This window comes from Triturus cristatus, chromosome 3_1, assembly GCF_964204655.1.
Source record: "Triturus cristatus chromosome 3_1, aTriCri1.1, whole genome shotgun sequence".
NCBI classification, from domain to species: Eukaryota; Metazoa; Chordata; class Amphibia; order Caudata; family Salamandridae; genus Triturus; species Triturus cristatus.
In genome coordinates, this window is record NC_140583.1 from 711877415 (window position 1) to 711894472 (window position 17058).

The 17058-nt window shown below is 47.7% G+C and overlaps 1 protein-coding gene across 7 annotated transcripts in view; it reads right to left on the reverse strand.

Moving 5' to 3' along the window:
* Positions 1-17058, reverse strand: part of C3_1H11orf24 (chromosome 3_1 C11orf24 homolog) — a 233419-nt gene that overhangs the window by 54309 nt on the left and 162052 nt on the right. The window lies entirely within an intron of this gene.

The following is a 17058-nucleotide window of genomic DNA, read 5'->3' on the forward strand; positions in this document are numbered from 1 at the left end:
CCGAGGGCAACTGCGTTCCTATTTCGGAATTTGGCAGGCTGGGGATAAAGTCACAATCAGGATATAAATCAGCAAATACATTGACACTGCGTATATCTGCACGTCTGGCCGCTCCTTTATCTTGCAGAGGAGGGAATACGGGGTTGTCCGCTAAAGAAGCAGTAGGCAAATATGTGGTCGCAAGGCCTGCTCATCTGCGGAGACCGTTCCACGCCCAGCGCACACATTCCACTGTGCTAATTTATGCTTTTTGGGGGTGTATACTTCTGGAACACAGCGGTTCTTAGTGGTCATGGTGCCACCTGATCGTGCTCAATCGCGAGATGTGGTTGGAAAGGGGTTGGATGTAGCCAGTGGTGTATAAATTGTGCTTTAGCTCACAGCGCGTATAGTTGCATATCTGGAGCTCCCAGCCCTCCGAACGCGGGTGGTAGCGTGAGCATTTCATATGACACTCTGGGCTGTCGTCCCGCCCATGTGAGTGTGATCAAGTTAGACCTCAAATGTTTAAAAAATTGTGCAGTGAGCGGGTGAGGCATATTTGCAAAGAGGTACAAGAACTTTGGAAGTACCACCATTTTTACAATGGCTATGCGGCCGGTGAGTGAGAGAAGCAGTTTTGTCCAGAGTGGGATCCGGGTCTCCAGCCACTACATGGCACGCCCATAGTTCGCTCTCCAAAATTCGTCTGGGTCTCTGCTCAAGCATATGCCAAGGTATTTGACTGGTTCTTCCACCCATTTCAGCTGGTTTTCGCCTGTGTAGGGCGTGGCGGAATAAGTCAGTGGAAATAAAATCGACTTGGACCAGTTCATCGGGATCCCAGATAATCCACCATATCGGATCACCTCTCGTATTGCTGGTTCTAAATTTGTGTCTGGGTATTTAACGTAGAGTGCCACATCAGCGTACATGGAGACAATTAGGCTCTAGGTGTTAAAGCCAATACCTCGCTCTGTATGGTGCTATCGCGAAAAGAATCGGTGAGAGGGGGCAGCTGTGTAGAGTGCCACAGGTAATGTTCATGGGTTCTGAAATGCTACCATTTAGCCTGATGCGCGCCATGGGGAGGGTGTATAAAAGTTGAATTTTCTGGATGAAATTATGACTCGGACCCAGCCTTCGTAGCCGGGGAAAGAGGAAATGCCATACTAATGTGTCAAAGGCTTTAGTGGCGTCCAGCAGGGCAGCCACCGCTGGGAGGTCTGGGTGTATATGGTGCATAATCGCAAAGACAGTACGAAGATTGTGAGAAGTCGCATGGTCGGGGACGAAGCCAGATTGATCCGGCTGTACGATCAATGGTAGAAGGGGGAGCAAGCGGTTTGCCAAGACTTTCGTATAGATTACTGCCTCTCGTAGAGAGGGAGTTTCTCTACTGTTAATGAGTCATGATACATTTCAATAAGATTTGGAATTAGGATAGGGGCATATTCTTTGCAAAAGGCTGGTGCAAGCCTGTCAAGGTCAGGGGCTTTGTCAGCCGGCATGCTAGCAATGACCTGCGCTATCTTTTCCGTGTAATCGGTATGTCCAAGTATTCTCTGTGACTTTGGTCAAGCAATAGTAGCTGGATGGTGCAAAAAAAGTCACAAAGTGTCTCCGGTTCTCTATCTAGGCCTGCAGTGTATAGTTGGGCATAAAAGGTTGACATTACTTCGGGCAGATGTGCCGGTGATGAGATTAGCTGGGCATCAGCATCTCTTAGTTCCGACACATATGTGGCGGCATGTGGCTTGCGAAGCAAGCCGGCCAATGTCTTACTCGGGCGGTCTCCTTCATATTTACGCAGCCTCACCTCTTTACCGAGATAGTGAGTTTCATGCTCTGCCTCCTCTTTAAAGGATGAGAGTTTCTCTCTGATGGCCGTTCGTATGGCGGGGTCAGGGCCCTGTAATAGTCTCCCTCTAGTACCCGAATTTCCTCTTCAAGTTTACCAAGTGTGCCATGAAGCGCTCGCAAGACCCCAGCCTGCTTCACAATGCAGGTTCTGTGGATCACCACTTTGAACGCCTCTCATAAAGTGGAGAGTGATTCAACTGTCCCGACGTTGTGTGCAAAATGCTCTGTGATTGCTGCACAGATTTCCTCTCTGAAGGCAGAGTCCTGCAATGTGTTCGGGGGAAGACGCCACTCAAAAGCTCGGGGAACAGTCTGGGGGACTGAAGCACTAGTAGTACTGGAGCGTGGTCAGATAGCGTGTGTGAGAGGTGCTTAGAGTTAGTTGTATAGGCAAGAACATAATTTGTGATAATCCAGTAGTTTAATCATGACCATGTGTTATGATAGGAGGAGAGGCAGGTGCCCTCAAGTGTATTAGGGTGAGTAGGTCACCATACGTCTAAGTTGATTGTCTGCCAATAATGTATTTAGGACTCCAGCAGAGCGCAAGTGTTGTTCGCGCATCCCTGAGCGATATAGCGTCTCCTCTAGCGCTACGTTGAAATCTCCACCCCATAAAATCGTCCCTAACCCCAGGTTGGACGGTCATCTACAAACGTTCAAAAAGAAGTCTGGATCATCTACGTTTGGCCCGTATACAGCCGCTAACGTCAGAGGTTGCTGATATAATGTGCCAGTTACAATGGCGTATCTGCCTTCTTTGTCAATGTGGGACCCTGTGGTGCGCCATGGCAGTCCCCGTTTGAGTAGGATCGAAACCCCCCTCCCCCGACTGTAGTTCGAATAGATAGCGGAGTGCGTTTCACCCACCAGCAGCCCCACAGTCTGGTATTGGTCAAGTGCGTTTCCTGTAAAAAGCATATATCTATCCAGTGGCACACTAGGTAGGAGTGTACCAGTCGGGACTTGCGATGGTCATTTAGGCCCCTGACGTTCCAGGTTAAGCAGTTAACGCTAACCATTGTGGTCAGATGTGAATATGGTTATCTGTATTGGCTCCCCTATGTTCCGGAGGGTCGTCAGTGGCGGTGTCTTGTAAAGACCCTCCAAATGTGTGAATGTGAAATAAGGGTTCAGCAAGAGTTCCCAGGTCAGCACTATCTTATGAATGGCTTTCCATAAGCAACCCACCCCAACATGTCGCAACAGCAAGAACAATCCAATGTGTGGCCCCATATTCACCCACTTCAACACCCCAATCAAGTTGAGAAAGCGATCCTACCCACCTTAGGGTATCCCAGATATACACCCAACATAACATATATGGGAACCATCCAGAGGGGACATGGATTCACCGGCGAACTGCCCTGTCTCTAAGAACAGGGTCGCCGAGAGGAGTGCTGGGTGGGCGAGAGGAGTGCAGGGGACTTAGCAGTGTAGCTGAGGGCACTGCCATTGTAAATGGTTTTCTGCCAGGCCCGATAGCAAAGTTAGTCATGGTCACTAGTGCGGCCCTCTTCATACGGGCAAGGGGACTTAGACGAAGCTTGTCTGTGTCTATTGAGCTGCTTAGCGTATTTCAGAGCCGCTGCAGGGTCTGTAAAGAATTCTGTTGTACCATCAATTGATATCCGCAGTTTGACCAGGTAGACAAGGCCATATGTTATTCCCAGTTGTTGGAGCGCATGCTTGGCAGGCAGAAATTTGCGTCTTGCGACCTGAACCTACATGTTAAAGTCTGGGTAAAAGGAGTGTGTTTTGCCTTGATTTCGCACCTCCCCACACTACCTTGCCTTGAGGAGGATCTTGCCACAGTCCCGGCACCTAGGCCCCGGCGATCGTAGCAAGCGGCAGCCAGCACTCCCTTTCACCGCCGCCGTCAGGGAGGGTTAATTTTCCGCCGCCTCCGTGTGTACTCGGCTCCGGCCTCCTCCTGGCCCAGTCGCTCGCCGCTTCCTCTGGTCGGCGGATAGGCCAGCGCCCACAGGCTGCGCAGCCCATCTCATGACCTCTACACAACTCGGGCCAGCCAACCCAGTTCTGCAGGTTCTCTCACCAGTGGTTCCAGAGGCCCCCACTTCGATACTGCTACTCCGAGGCACGCAGGTCGCCATCCCGGTCTCCACGTCTGGCTGCCTCGTGGGTCGCGCACAATATGCCGCCCTGCACTTAGGCAGCTCCGCAGCCTCCAACAGGACAGCAGCAGTCATCAAGCACTATCAGGCAGCGCAGCCCAGCTCAGAGCTGGTGTGCGGTGATTTGAAAGGTGCATAAGCCCCCTTAATGCACAGATGTTGTTGGATTTTGCTTCTTGGCCGGCAGAGCCCACTAAGGGTACGTCCTACTTGCAGCCAGGCGAAGACCATACATCTAATACCTTGGGTGGAGCCCAGACAGCGAGGGACAAACCAGAGTGCTACTCCTACGTGCCTCAAAATGAATATCCTGTAAGATAGATTAATTCATGCAGCAAATAACTAAAGCGTAAGTAGTGCGGGGCATTAATTAGCAGGAAGAGCTGGGGGCATGTAGTCAATGAAGGGCCAACGTGATATATAAAAAAACAGTACAGTTAAAACAGAATATAAAACTTTGCGAGCTCCAGGATTCAGCAGTCTTTAATTTTAACAGAGAAGTAATTAATAGTCTTCAAAAGTGCAAATTCAAAGTCGGAATCAGGTCCCTCCTGAACCAGGTCCCTCCTGAACCAGGGCACATTAACCCACTAACCAGTCCGAAATATGTAGTGTCTGAGCCTCCTATGAAAGGTATAGCTGAGTGATCATATTCATTACTGAGGTTACCATCACATGACCTTACGTAAATCAATAAATAAATGGGACATGGCCCACACAGTGCCCACCGCATATACATAGTGAGTGCCTTGAAGGACACTCTCTTCCCCACCAGCAGCCAACAAAGCTTGGGTAGATGTCTAAATATGTGAATAAACGCAAGAGAGCACACAGAAGTCTAACTGCAGGGATCAGGGTGATCTACAGACAAGAAGATATGGAAGCAGTTCTAAATAAAGAGCACAACAGTAGTCCAGATCAGATCTCACAACTGCATAGTGATACACTCATAAACTTGACAGTGGACCAGCTTGCTTATGATAGGCACCAAACTCTGAAATTATGCCAATATATTATCAAAAACAAAAGTTCTCCTGTGTGCAAACTTCAACGATGCCCTCTGTCCAAGGGTACCACCCCTTCCCTCAGGGTCAATAGTATTTATAGATTATATTAAAGTTGCACCACTTTCCAATTATATGCAATCAATTAGTCCATATTAAGTCCATCTGATGATTAAATTTCCTTCTTTATTGTTCATTTATATTCTTCTTTTTAAATGAACCACAGCCATCGCGTTTTGTTCTGTAAGCAGAACTACTTCAGGGCTGTAAAATTAAAACATGTATAAAAGTCTACATGTAAAAACATATATAACTACAGACATTACATATACAAATGCAAACATTACATACCACATTTGAGTATAACATATGCAACATGGTTAAATGCATAAAGACAACAAAAACACTTATAACATAACATTTAGACATATATAGATACATAAAAACAACCATTTCATATTTTCCAATTAAAATTACCCTATGTATGACCATCCATCAAAGATACCAAAACAAAGGCGATGATGTCTCAAAACATGGGTTTATACAAAAAATGAAGAAAAAAGGGGGAAGCAATAACAAATCAACAAACGTAACCAAGACAAATACGGGGACAGATTATGTATTTAATGTAAACTGAGTTTAAATGGTTGTTTTTATGTATCTATATATGTCTTAATGTTATGTCATAAGTGTTTTTGTTGTCTTTATGCATTTAACCATTTGCATATGTTATACTCAAATGTGGTATGTAATGTTTGCATTTATATATGTAATGTCTGAACTTGTATATGTTTTTATATGTAAATATTTAATATATGTTTTAATTTTACAGCCCTGAAGAAGTCCTGCTTACAGAACGAAACGCGTTGGCCGTGGTTCATTTTAAAAGAAGAATATAAATAAACAAAGAAGGAAATTTAATCATCAGATGGACCTTATATTGACTAATTGATTGCATATAATTGGAAAGCGGTGCAACTTCAACTGCATGGTGATGTTCACTTGGAAGGAAAGAAAGCATTTTGTGCATTATTCAGAGACAGAAAAAACTGGTGCAAGCTGTTTGTTCCTCAGGGGAATTAGATGTAGTGAGCTACAACTGGGCTTTACCTATATCAACTTGCAATCATAGTGCATTTCAAAAAGAAGAGGGATGCTGATCATCCACATTGCTGTTTTATCAGAACTAATCTTTGCAAGGTTTTGGTTTATCTAGATGATCATACAAACTCTATGTTTACTGGCTTTGTTTACATCTATATCTAGAAGAATAATGATTTAATTATCACCTGCATAGGTTAAAAAGAAAAGGCCAAAGAATTGAATAAGAAAAGTGAGACACCACATAAATGAGAACCAGAAGGTGGCTTAAGGAGGACCCCTGAGGGCCGCACAAGAGCCTGAAGGAAGATCACAAAGAGTTACAGGTGGTTCAGTACCATCAGCCTAAGCAGTGGCACATCAAGGTGGAGCTGTAGCAGAAGAGCCCCTAGACGCACCCACGGACCCTTCTGCTGCAACGCCTGGAAGTTCACCTGCATCCGGACCTGCACGACACCCGCACCCACCAAGACCAAGACGAGCAACAACAGCAGCCGCCTCAAGTGCATCCTACTCAACACCCGCTCCGTCCACAGACACGCCATCGAGCTCTGGAGCCTGCTCGACACCACCTCACCAGACGTCGCCTTCCTCACGGAAACCTGGATGAACGCCTCTTCAGCGCCCGACATCGCCATCCCAGACGGCTACAAGATCATCCGTAGGGACCGCATCAACCAGACCGGAGGAGGCATCGCCATCATCCACAGGAACACCATCCGCATCACGACCAACACCGACGACATCCTGACTACCGCCGAACACCTTCACTTCCAGGTCCACATCAACCCCAAGACCACCCTCCGAGGCACCCTCATCTACAGACCTCCGGGACCTCGCACACAATTCAGCGAAGACATCGCCGACTTCATCAGCCCGCACGCCCTCCTCTCCACTGACTACATCCTCCTCGGGGACCTCAACTTCTACCTGGAGAACAACAACGACCGCAACACCACCACCCTGCTGGACAACCTCGATAACCTCGGACTCAAGCAACTGGTAAACACCCCCACCCACTACGCCGGACACACACTCGACCCAGTCTTCTCTTCCAGCAAGGACATCGCCTTCAGCCACGCCACCGGACTCCACTGGACGGACCACAGCTGCGTCCACTTCAGCTTCGGAAGGACCACGATCCACCACCACCAGCAACAGGCTGCACGCAGGAGCTGGAACAAGATCACAGCCGACCAGCTCGCGACCTCCCTGAACATGAACCCTCCCACCAGCACAACGAACCCTAGCCAGGCGGCCACCAACCTCACGAAGTGGATCAGCGTTTGCGCAGACAAGCTCGCCCCCCTGAGGACCCCACCCAACAGACCCAGTAGCAAGAAAGCCCCATGGTTCACCGACGAACTCAAGAGCTCCAAGAAGAACTGCCGAGCCCTCGAGAGAACCTGGCGCAGAGACCCAACACCGAACAACATGACTGCCCTCAAGCGTGCCACCCGAAAACACCACCAACTCATCCACGCCACCAAGAAAACTGCATTCAAGGAACGACTGGACAACAACGCACACAACAGCAAGGAACTCTTCAACATCGTCAAAGAGCTCTCCAACCCCAACGCCGGAAATAACGACATCACCCCTTCGCAAGACCTCTGCAACTCCCTCGCCTCCTACTTCCACAACAAGATCGCGGACATACACAACAGCTTCAGCACTCAACCGACGAACGCCACGACCGAACCACCGCCCCCCACCACCACCCTCCGCGCCTGGACTCCGATCAGCACCGAGGACACCGTCCGCACGATGAACTCCATCCACTCCGGGTCTCCGACCGACCCATGCCCACACCACGTCTTCAACAAGGCCGACAATGTCATCGCACCCCATCTGCGGGACATCATCAACACCTCCTTCGACACCGCCACCTTCCCAGAGAGCTGGAAGCACGCCGAACTCAGCGCCCTACTCAAGAAACCATCGGCCGACCCCACCGACCTCAAGAACTACCGCCCCATCTCGCTGCTCCCTTTTCCTGCAAAAGTCATCGAGAAGACCGTCAACAAGCAGCTGGCCGCCTTCCTCGAGACGAACGGATCCCTCGACCCCTCGCAGTCTGGCTTCCAGGCCAACCACAGCACCGAGACCGCTCTGATCGCAGCCACCGATGACATCCGAGCGCTGCTCGACAACGGAGAAACAGCGGCCCTCATCCTCCTCGACCTCTCCGCGGCCTTCGACACTGTCTGTCACCGTACACTAGTGCAGCGACTCAGCAACGTCGGAATCCAGGAGAAGGCACTGGAGTGGATCATCTCCTTCCTCGCCGGAAGGACACAGAGTGTCCGCCTCCCTCCGTTCAGATCAGAAGCCACCGAAGTCATCTGCGGCGTCCCTCAAGGCTCCTCGCTCAGTCCAACCCTCTTCAACGTCTACATGAGCCCCCTCGCAGACATCGCACGCCAGCACAACCTCAACATCGTCTCCTACGCCGACGACACCCAGCTGATCCTCTCCCTCACCAACGACCCCGCCACCGCCAGAGCCAACCTCCACGAAGGGATGAAAGAGGTAGCCGAATGGATGAAGTACAGCCGCCTGAAACTGAACTCGGACAAGATGGAAGTCCTCATCCTGGGTTCATCACCCTCCGCCTGGGACGACTCCTGGTGGCCCCCCGCCCTAGGCAGCGCACCCAAACCAACAGACCACGCGCGCAACCTGGGCTTCATCCTGGACTCCACCCTCTCCATGACCAGACAAGTCAACGCTGTCTCCTCGTCGTGCTTCAACATCCTTCGCATGCTACGCAAGATCTTCCGGTGGATCCCCACCGAGACCAGGAAGACGGTCACCCAGGCCCTCGTCACCAGCCGTCTGGACTACGGCAACGCCCTCTACGCCGGAACCACTGCCAAACTCCAGAAGAGACTCCAGCGGATCCAGAACGCCTCAGCACGACTCATCCTGGACATCCCCCGCCGCAACCACATCTCCGGTCACCTGAGAGACCTGCACTGGCTCCCAGTCAACAAGAGAATCACCTTCCGTCTCCTCACCCACGCACACAAAGCACTACACAACCAAGGCCCAGGATACCTCAACAGCCGCCTCAACTTCTACGCTCCCAAACGCCAGCTTCGATCGACCAGCCACGCCCTCGCCGCCGTCCCCCGCATCCGAAGAGCCACCACAGGGGGACGGTCCTTCTCCTACCTCGCCGCCAAGACATGGAACACTCTCCCCACCCACCTCCGCCTGACCCAGGACCACCTCGCCTTCAGGAAGCAACTCAAGACCTGGCTGTTCGAGCAGTAGCGGACCCCCCTCCCCCAGCGCCTTGAGACCCTCTGGGTGAGTAGCGCGCTATATAAATGCGATGATTGATTGATTGAAGAGCCTATTTTGCAAAGGTGGGACAGAAGATTGATTTGGGACAGTATACTGAATGCTGCTGACAAATCTAATAAGATCAGGACAGCAACACCTCCCTGATGTAAGATAGAACGTCAGCAGTCCAAAACAAAAACAAGATCTACTTCAGTACCACCGGTGGCACCAAGCCCAGACTGAGAAGCATCGAACATCTTGTAAGCAGCATCAAATGTAGAAATTTGCTTACTGAGCTTTTTTTTGCATTTCAGCAGCGAGGGGAGTAGAGAAATCAACGATAATCACTCAAAACGTAAGTATCCGCTGAAGGTTTCTTAAGATGGTCAGTGACTGAAGTAACTGACCAAGTGTCAGTTGAAACTCAGGAAGAGAAGGTGACACTACAAGGATCTTTAGGGGCTAGCACGAATTCATCAAAAGCGAATGAAGCAGGGGTGCAACCGCGATCTTAATTGCACCTACTGCATGATTTTCCTTTTCTCCAGCAAAGAAGAGGAGCAAATTGTGAAGGTGAGAACTCACCAGGGTTACCAATATCGGAGGCTGAGATGAATCGGAGGTTTTAAAGAATTCTGAATGTTTTTAAATTTGGTTTGAAAAATTCCACATGAAAATCATAAAAAGCAGCAGAAGGAGGAGCGATGGCAGAACAACAAACTGGTTGCAAAAGCCCCCGTTTTATCCCAAAAACTTCGAGAGGTATACTTGGCAAAAGTCGCATAGTAGTTGAATTTGGCGATGCGAATATCCTTTTTATGAGGTCTTTTGTGTACTTTAGTGGCTGAGTTCACACTAAGGTGGCAGAGTGCGCATAAAGATGATGGATTGGGATGCAGACTGAGTAATTACCAGCGGCTCGGATTAGTTGAATCATTCCATCCATCACTTTCTTGAGTACACTTTAGTTCACATTCTATGTGCGCTCTAACGCTTTACAAGTGCGTTTGGAGATCACCATGCCGGAATTGTACAAGGGAGCAAAAGGCTTACTGCGCCCAAATCTAATGTGATTAAGAGGTGCAATTCTATTTAGTGATGTACCAATTTAAGAATTAAAAGAGCTCACTGCTGACTCAGAGTCCCAACATCAGTAGCGAGAAATGCTTCAGAAAAATATGCATTGTTAACTTTTGATAGCATTAGGAAGTGCACAAAGTGTCTCGGGTTGTAAACTTCTCTCAAATGACCAGCAGAAGATTAGGGATTGAAGGAATGATGCAATGAACTGCCAAACTCAAACAACTTCTGTGAATAATGGACTTCCTTCTTGGACCACAGTAGTGCCGGGTGTCAAATAATGGCCACCATGAGATGCAAAAATGTCTAAAGTTAAATTTGAATTTAAAAAACGCTTATACACCTGATAGCTGTCCTGCTATGTTCATTTCTTGTAGACAACGCAGACAATAGGAAAGTACTCAAATGGGCCCAATGCTGGAGTTATTCCTACAAAAACAGCTTAAGTACTGAAAATACTGTCAGAATTCTGTTGCTCCGGACATTAAATACAAAACTGCAAATTGATGGAAGGAATGCTTTTATTAATCTCACTCACTTCTTGTCATTAAATGGCGCTTTAAAGGGACTTAGCCTAACTTTGATATCAAGAACATTCATGTCTCCAAACTTCAGTGAGGATCTGGCATATACCATTATGTCGGAACCAACCAACTACTCTGTGAACTGTTCATATTAACTACATCTGCTACACTGTTGTTCTCCGGCACTCTATCATGCCTCTCTCACAATCCGAAGGCGTGCTAGATGTGGCAGTCTTGCGGATGTGCATCTGGGCCCCTATTGAAGCTTCATTACAAGTAATAATTTTTTTGTTTTTTTTTTAAACATTTCTTTATTGAGTTTCAAACTTTAAATAATCACAACATTGGTATGCATACGTTTCACAAGTAATGTATTCTTGTAACTGTATTGCAGCTGGACCTGTCTGCATCCAAGCCACAGCTCCCCATCTCTGCTGCGGTGCTTTCTTGGCGCTGGCAGTTTTGAATTCCTGGACTTCTTTTGTAGTTAGCAATCCATGAATTAGTGTGGCACTACAGCACTGCCAGCTTCTTCCTCTCTGCTGTGCTGGCTGAACCATGCATGCTTAATGTCCCCGTTGCTCACTGCATGTTTCTTCCATTTCCTGCCATCTAGGAAGTCTTTTCTCTTAGACAGACACTACTTGTGCCTGCCCGTTTCCTTTACAAATTACCAGTTCTTTTTCTGGCCGGTCAGGGTCCAGCCTGACGTGGATGTCCAGTCACAATCGAATCCTGACAAGACGTCTTTCATTCAGGCAGGATGTCAGATTTAGGCTACATGTGCACACAATTATGGATGCCCACCAGGCACAAAGACACAGTCAATTGAGCTCTCGGACTGCAGTTGTTTCAGTGCTGTGGGAAGTGGTAAAGGGGATCGCAGTGTCAAGACGCAACATATTGGGCCACCATGTGAGTAATGTAGGACCGTGTGAGGATGTTCTCTTCAGCATCAGAGACACCACACCCAGACACCCAAATCCACGGAATTCCAGAAACGCAGTGTGCATGTTTCTTCTCCAGCTCTGCCCACACAATAGAAAACACCATACTTGGACACCAACCTGCATGGACTAACACACCTAGTGGACTAGCTTGGGACAAAGTCAAATAGTCTAGTATGACACTTTGTCTTAAGCTCATCTCAAATATGATTCACAGTGTTCGTAAGGCGAACATGCTTGTGCTCATATATTACCCGATGCCTCCCCATTTTCCAGTCCATTTACTGACCTTCCTAGTCTTTTATTCTTACTGGTCCTGACTCCCAGAACATCATTCTCCCTTTAACCATGTGCGGGCTAACCACCAAGGAACTGCTCTTAGCTCCTTTGGATTGTTCATCATGCAACAGTCAGAGCCACAACATCTTTCCATAAATACATCAATCACAACAGTTCTACATCAACTCTTCTGGGTTGTTGCTGTAAGTTCCCAGTGCTGCCCAAGCTTGTGTATATTGTTCCCACACTTTTCCGTGGACCATCAACAAGGAAAAACATCTTATCCCTCTGGAAGCCAGGCAGGAGTTTCCCCGATTTCCTCTCACTGTGTTAGACGTGTTCGGGAGCTCCAACTGCTGCAACCTCTACACATCAGAGACCGTTCCTACACAGGAGGCTCAAGAGCGTGGCACCTCGTGTTGCCACTACCTGTTAGACACTGTTTTTAGCCTTTTATATGCCAGCTGGGCACTGCGTAATAAAGGTTCAAGTTACTCGAATGGGGGTTCACCCTTCATCCAGCCAGCCGTATGCTTAAGTTTCTCTTAAGGCAATGGTCCCATAAAATGGTGTCGCGTATGGACTTGCAGTCTCTTTCTTTAGGAGACATCACTGCAGATGCTGGATCTTCCAGTGATCCAGTGACGCCTCAGTGTACAAGTGTTTCAAGTCTTGCCCAACCCAAGGTGGTACATTGGCCTGAATGCGCCCGAGACTTGCACAGGAGAGCACTTAGCTGCAGTTCTCTGAATGGACAGGGCGCTAGTTGAAATATCACCCAAATAACTCGGAACACTTTACTGCCAGAGGGGTCCTGGTTATTACTCTAGCTTGCAGAGGGTCTGACCCTCCCAGTATTGCATGCACCAGGGCGGTGTTTCCATTTCATAGATTTTGGCACCATGGTCTCTAGTCTGTTTCCTACACTGCAGCAAACTCTGATCCTGCCTGGTCTACTCTGCTTCAGTTTTACGCTCTTATTCTGAGTTTTGGTTAAGTAATACGCATGTGTAGTATTCCCCTGCAATGTCTGCATCTTGTGAACTATGACTACACTACTTTTCGTACTGTTGCTCAACTTAAGCTCTGTTAACCTATGATGTCCCCAACACATACACAACCTTGGCCTATGACACTCACTTGGATACTGGAACTAGGCCAAACTCTGTGCTGGTTGGTCGATTGGAATGTTTCATATTTAGACATGCCCTACCCACATGAGAGTAAAAAAGACTCCAAGTTACACAGAATGTCACTGCCCTCTTGGTTGCTTCGGCACATCAAAGAGAGCACAAGTAAACAATAATGTGTGCTCTCTTGCCACTGGTTGACGGTCAAGAGTCTGGGTGCCAGGGGACTGGGCTGACAGCGTGCTCCTGCACCCGCTGGACACAGATGAATGCAATTTCCACATACCAACCTCTACAAGGTCATTATCAAAGCGAAGCACTCGTTTGATGCATGCCGGAGAGTTCACAGGAGATCGGTCAATGGCCTTCAACACCATCGGCCATCCCAGCCATTTCAGCTACTGACGTTCATGGAGTGAGGGAGTGGATACACTCCTTCCTTTCACAGAGGTTAGAGGAATTAGCATTCCCTCTCTCTACACCTGGAGTTTGTAATGCTGCACGGCTAATCTGTGTACAAAATGAGAAGGTCCCATGTGTCACCCACCCCATCATACAAGGCAGCTTTCGTTTTTGCCTTTGTTAACATCTTTCTCCTCTTAGGGAAGTTTTACTATTCTTGCAGTTTTCGAACCGTGTATATATACAGTCACAAATATATATTTTTTAATGCATAACGCCTGCACAGTGATGCTTCATCAAGTTTGATAGCGATGGCAAAAACACAATGCAGGAACTAAATGTATGGAGAAACTCCATACTAGATGGTTTGCGCAGGATGCGCATTCTAGTTACAACGCAAAAGCTAAACACACATTGAAATTGGCCAGCTAATTGTAATCTGCACCCCCGCCCTGTGCTGCTCATAACCTTATGCATGAAATCACTGTCGACAACTCAGGTTCCATCAGTGACCACATCTCAAATCTCTGAAACCAGCCGAACCCCATCTAAAGCAGCTGCACAAGGCCTCCAGGCTCTATCCCACAAAACCTCAGCTGCACGTGGCCTTCAAGTGTGCACAGCATGCTCTGGCCCAGGCCCAGGTTAACGGGCACACTTCACCCAGTCCAACTGTGCATGGTCTTCGGCCTCATGCAGTGATCTCGGACCACATGGCCTCCCCGAAGACAGTCCCAGTCTCACCCAACCTAAGCTGCATATGACCTTTGCCCACGCACATCAGCCTCGGACTGTAGGCCCAGTGCAATCCCCTATACTTCCCAACGTAGCTGTGCACGGCCTTTGGAATGTACTGTGGGCTCCGCAAGCAGGGTCTGGCCTATGATGAATGAAAAAACATTTATAAAAGCACAACAGCTGCTTCCAGATGAAGCATCTCGGCGCGGAAACTAGCTTTCAACTTGCAGTTGGATATGGGTAGACCTCCCTAAAAAGAAAAGATTTTAGTACTAATTTAAAAACATGTTAGGCCAACCCCATGCACAGACAAAGTCTGTACATTGCAGAAGTTGGCTGCTCGAGGGGGTGCATGATCTGACAGCAGGCTGTGCGCGGCGGGGGGCTGCTTGACTGCGAGGCGTTTGCTGCAAACTCCGGCCGCAGTTCTAGTTATCTCCAGTAACTATAACTCGTGCCCTAACGTAACTAGAACTTACGCTCTCATCATGCACTGCAAATTTCCCCACATATTACATCACTCATAATGTTCTGACATTAACAACATCACTGCTACATGTGAAATCACATAATTGATGACAAGACTGTGCATGGCGGGAGCGCAAGTTGTAGTTACTAGAGAAAACCAACTGGTGAAATTTGAGTTTAAAACGTTATGTTGGTACTGAAATTCTCACCTACCTATGTAAATGTAACCTTTGAGAAAAAAGAAAGAAAAAATGTGTATATATCAAAGAAAGCCAGCACTCCAATCAGAGCTGCCACACCAGCCAAACAATAAACAGCAAATATTTTATTAAGGCGGCATCCACAGACACATTTCGACCCTACATGGGTCCCTAACAGAGTGGTCAATTACATTTTAAATGGTGACCTCATTGAAAGTGAAACAGGAGTTTAACATGCTGATAGTTCCGTGGACACATTTCGATATATGCCTCTCAATGAAGTCAGCAAAGCAATGTTGATATTATTCATACACATAATTGTATACCATGGCTTAACTTCCACCTCCGAATATCATCTCCAAAGCCAAGCGTTTCTTTGCTGTTATGCTTTTATGTACAGGTTTCAAAAATTCTATTGTCGACATGGTTTCAAGCCATGATAAACAGATTTCAACTTTCATTTGGTTACAGTTAAAAATCGACTGCACACAAGAGTTCACTTTTGCTGACTAAACTTAACGAGGTCTATCTCATACTATTGCTAATATATATTCTCTTATTATTATTATTTTTTTTTTTTTTAAGCGGGTGGCTACCTGATAACAGCTTCCCAGCACTATCAGTCTAGTTGGAGTGAGGGAGTTAAAGGATAAAAAGATTAAAATAGCTAAAATTAGGGGAATAGATAGGTCTTCAGCTTCTTTCTGAAACTCACGAAGTTGTCATCAATTCTTAGGCCAATGGGCACGGAGTTCCAAAGCTTAGGTGCAAGATATGTAGAGGACCAGCCTCTGCTTCTTGCTCCTTATACTTTTTAGTGACTTCGTATAAATCTGAGATAATAAGTTTCAAAATGTATAGATATTTCAGGCTGTGGTAGTACTGTGGGGCCAGCACCTCAGAAGATCAGATCGGATTGGCTGCCTCACATCAACAAAGATATTTGGTATCCATTATATGACTTGGGGGACGCAAAGCACCCAACAATGATTCAAGTTTTAGGGTGTCCCATGACTGTGGCTGAAAAGAAAGAAAATAAAGCCCGGATTCCGCTAGCAGGCCAGCACGGGTTCGTGAACAGGGACCTGGCGGGGCAGAAGCCGGGGCACCACAACAACAACAAAAAACAAGCATTTGCAACGCAATTGGTCTTGCATTTGCGAGAGTTTAACTTATTGGCATCGTAAATGAAAATGCCTTTTATTTAGGTTTTAAAAACCAACACATAAATAAACGGCATTGCCATTTACAATGCCAATAGCTCAAACTCTAACAACTGCAAGACCTATTGCATTGCAAATGCTTGTTACATGATGTTTTTTGTGTGATTCACGTCCGCTATTTTCAGGCCTCAGTTTGTGCACGGGCTCTTAGAGCCAAAGCCGACGCTTGGCTCTACTCTCCGTGTAAATGTGTTGGCTCGCCCATCTCTAACTCTTTCTAACAGTAAACCCCACGCTCTTACCCCATACACCTGTAACCAAGCCCAAACGAATAGCAGCGGCACATCCCTTTCCGGCTCCATAATCACCATGACTTTGGCCTGTACCAACTATGTAAAAGCCCCACCTTCAGGAAGAGGAGGTACCGCCACCCAATGCGGTCACCTGTCAGTAAACACCCATGCATCGGGTAATTAACACGGCATTCTATGCACCTGTGTCCAACTCACACCCGCAAGGGACTGCAACTCCCCTGCCTTACGGTCCCTTATAAACTCCCCGCCGGAAGGGAAGAGATGCGCCACCCTTCAGTGTTTGTGCGCGGTACTCGGGCTATGCGGTGCTTCCGCTTCTTGCCCTGCCTGCCTCTCACCGAACGCCCCGAAGATCAGGTCCCCAAAAATACAGAGTACCCTATGGCCACGAAAAGCATGACCACAAGTAAATACATTGGATGCTTACATTGATGAGGTGT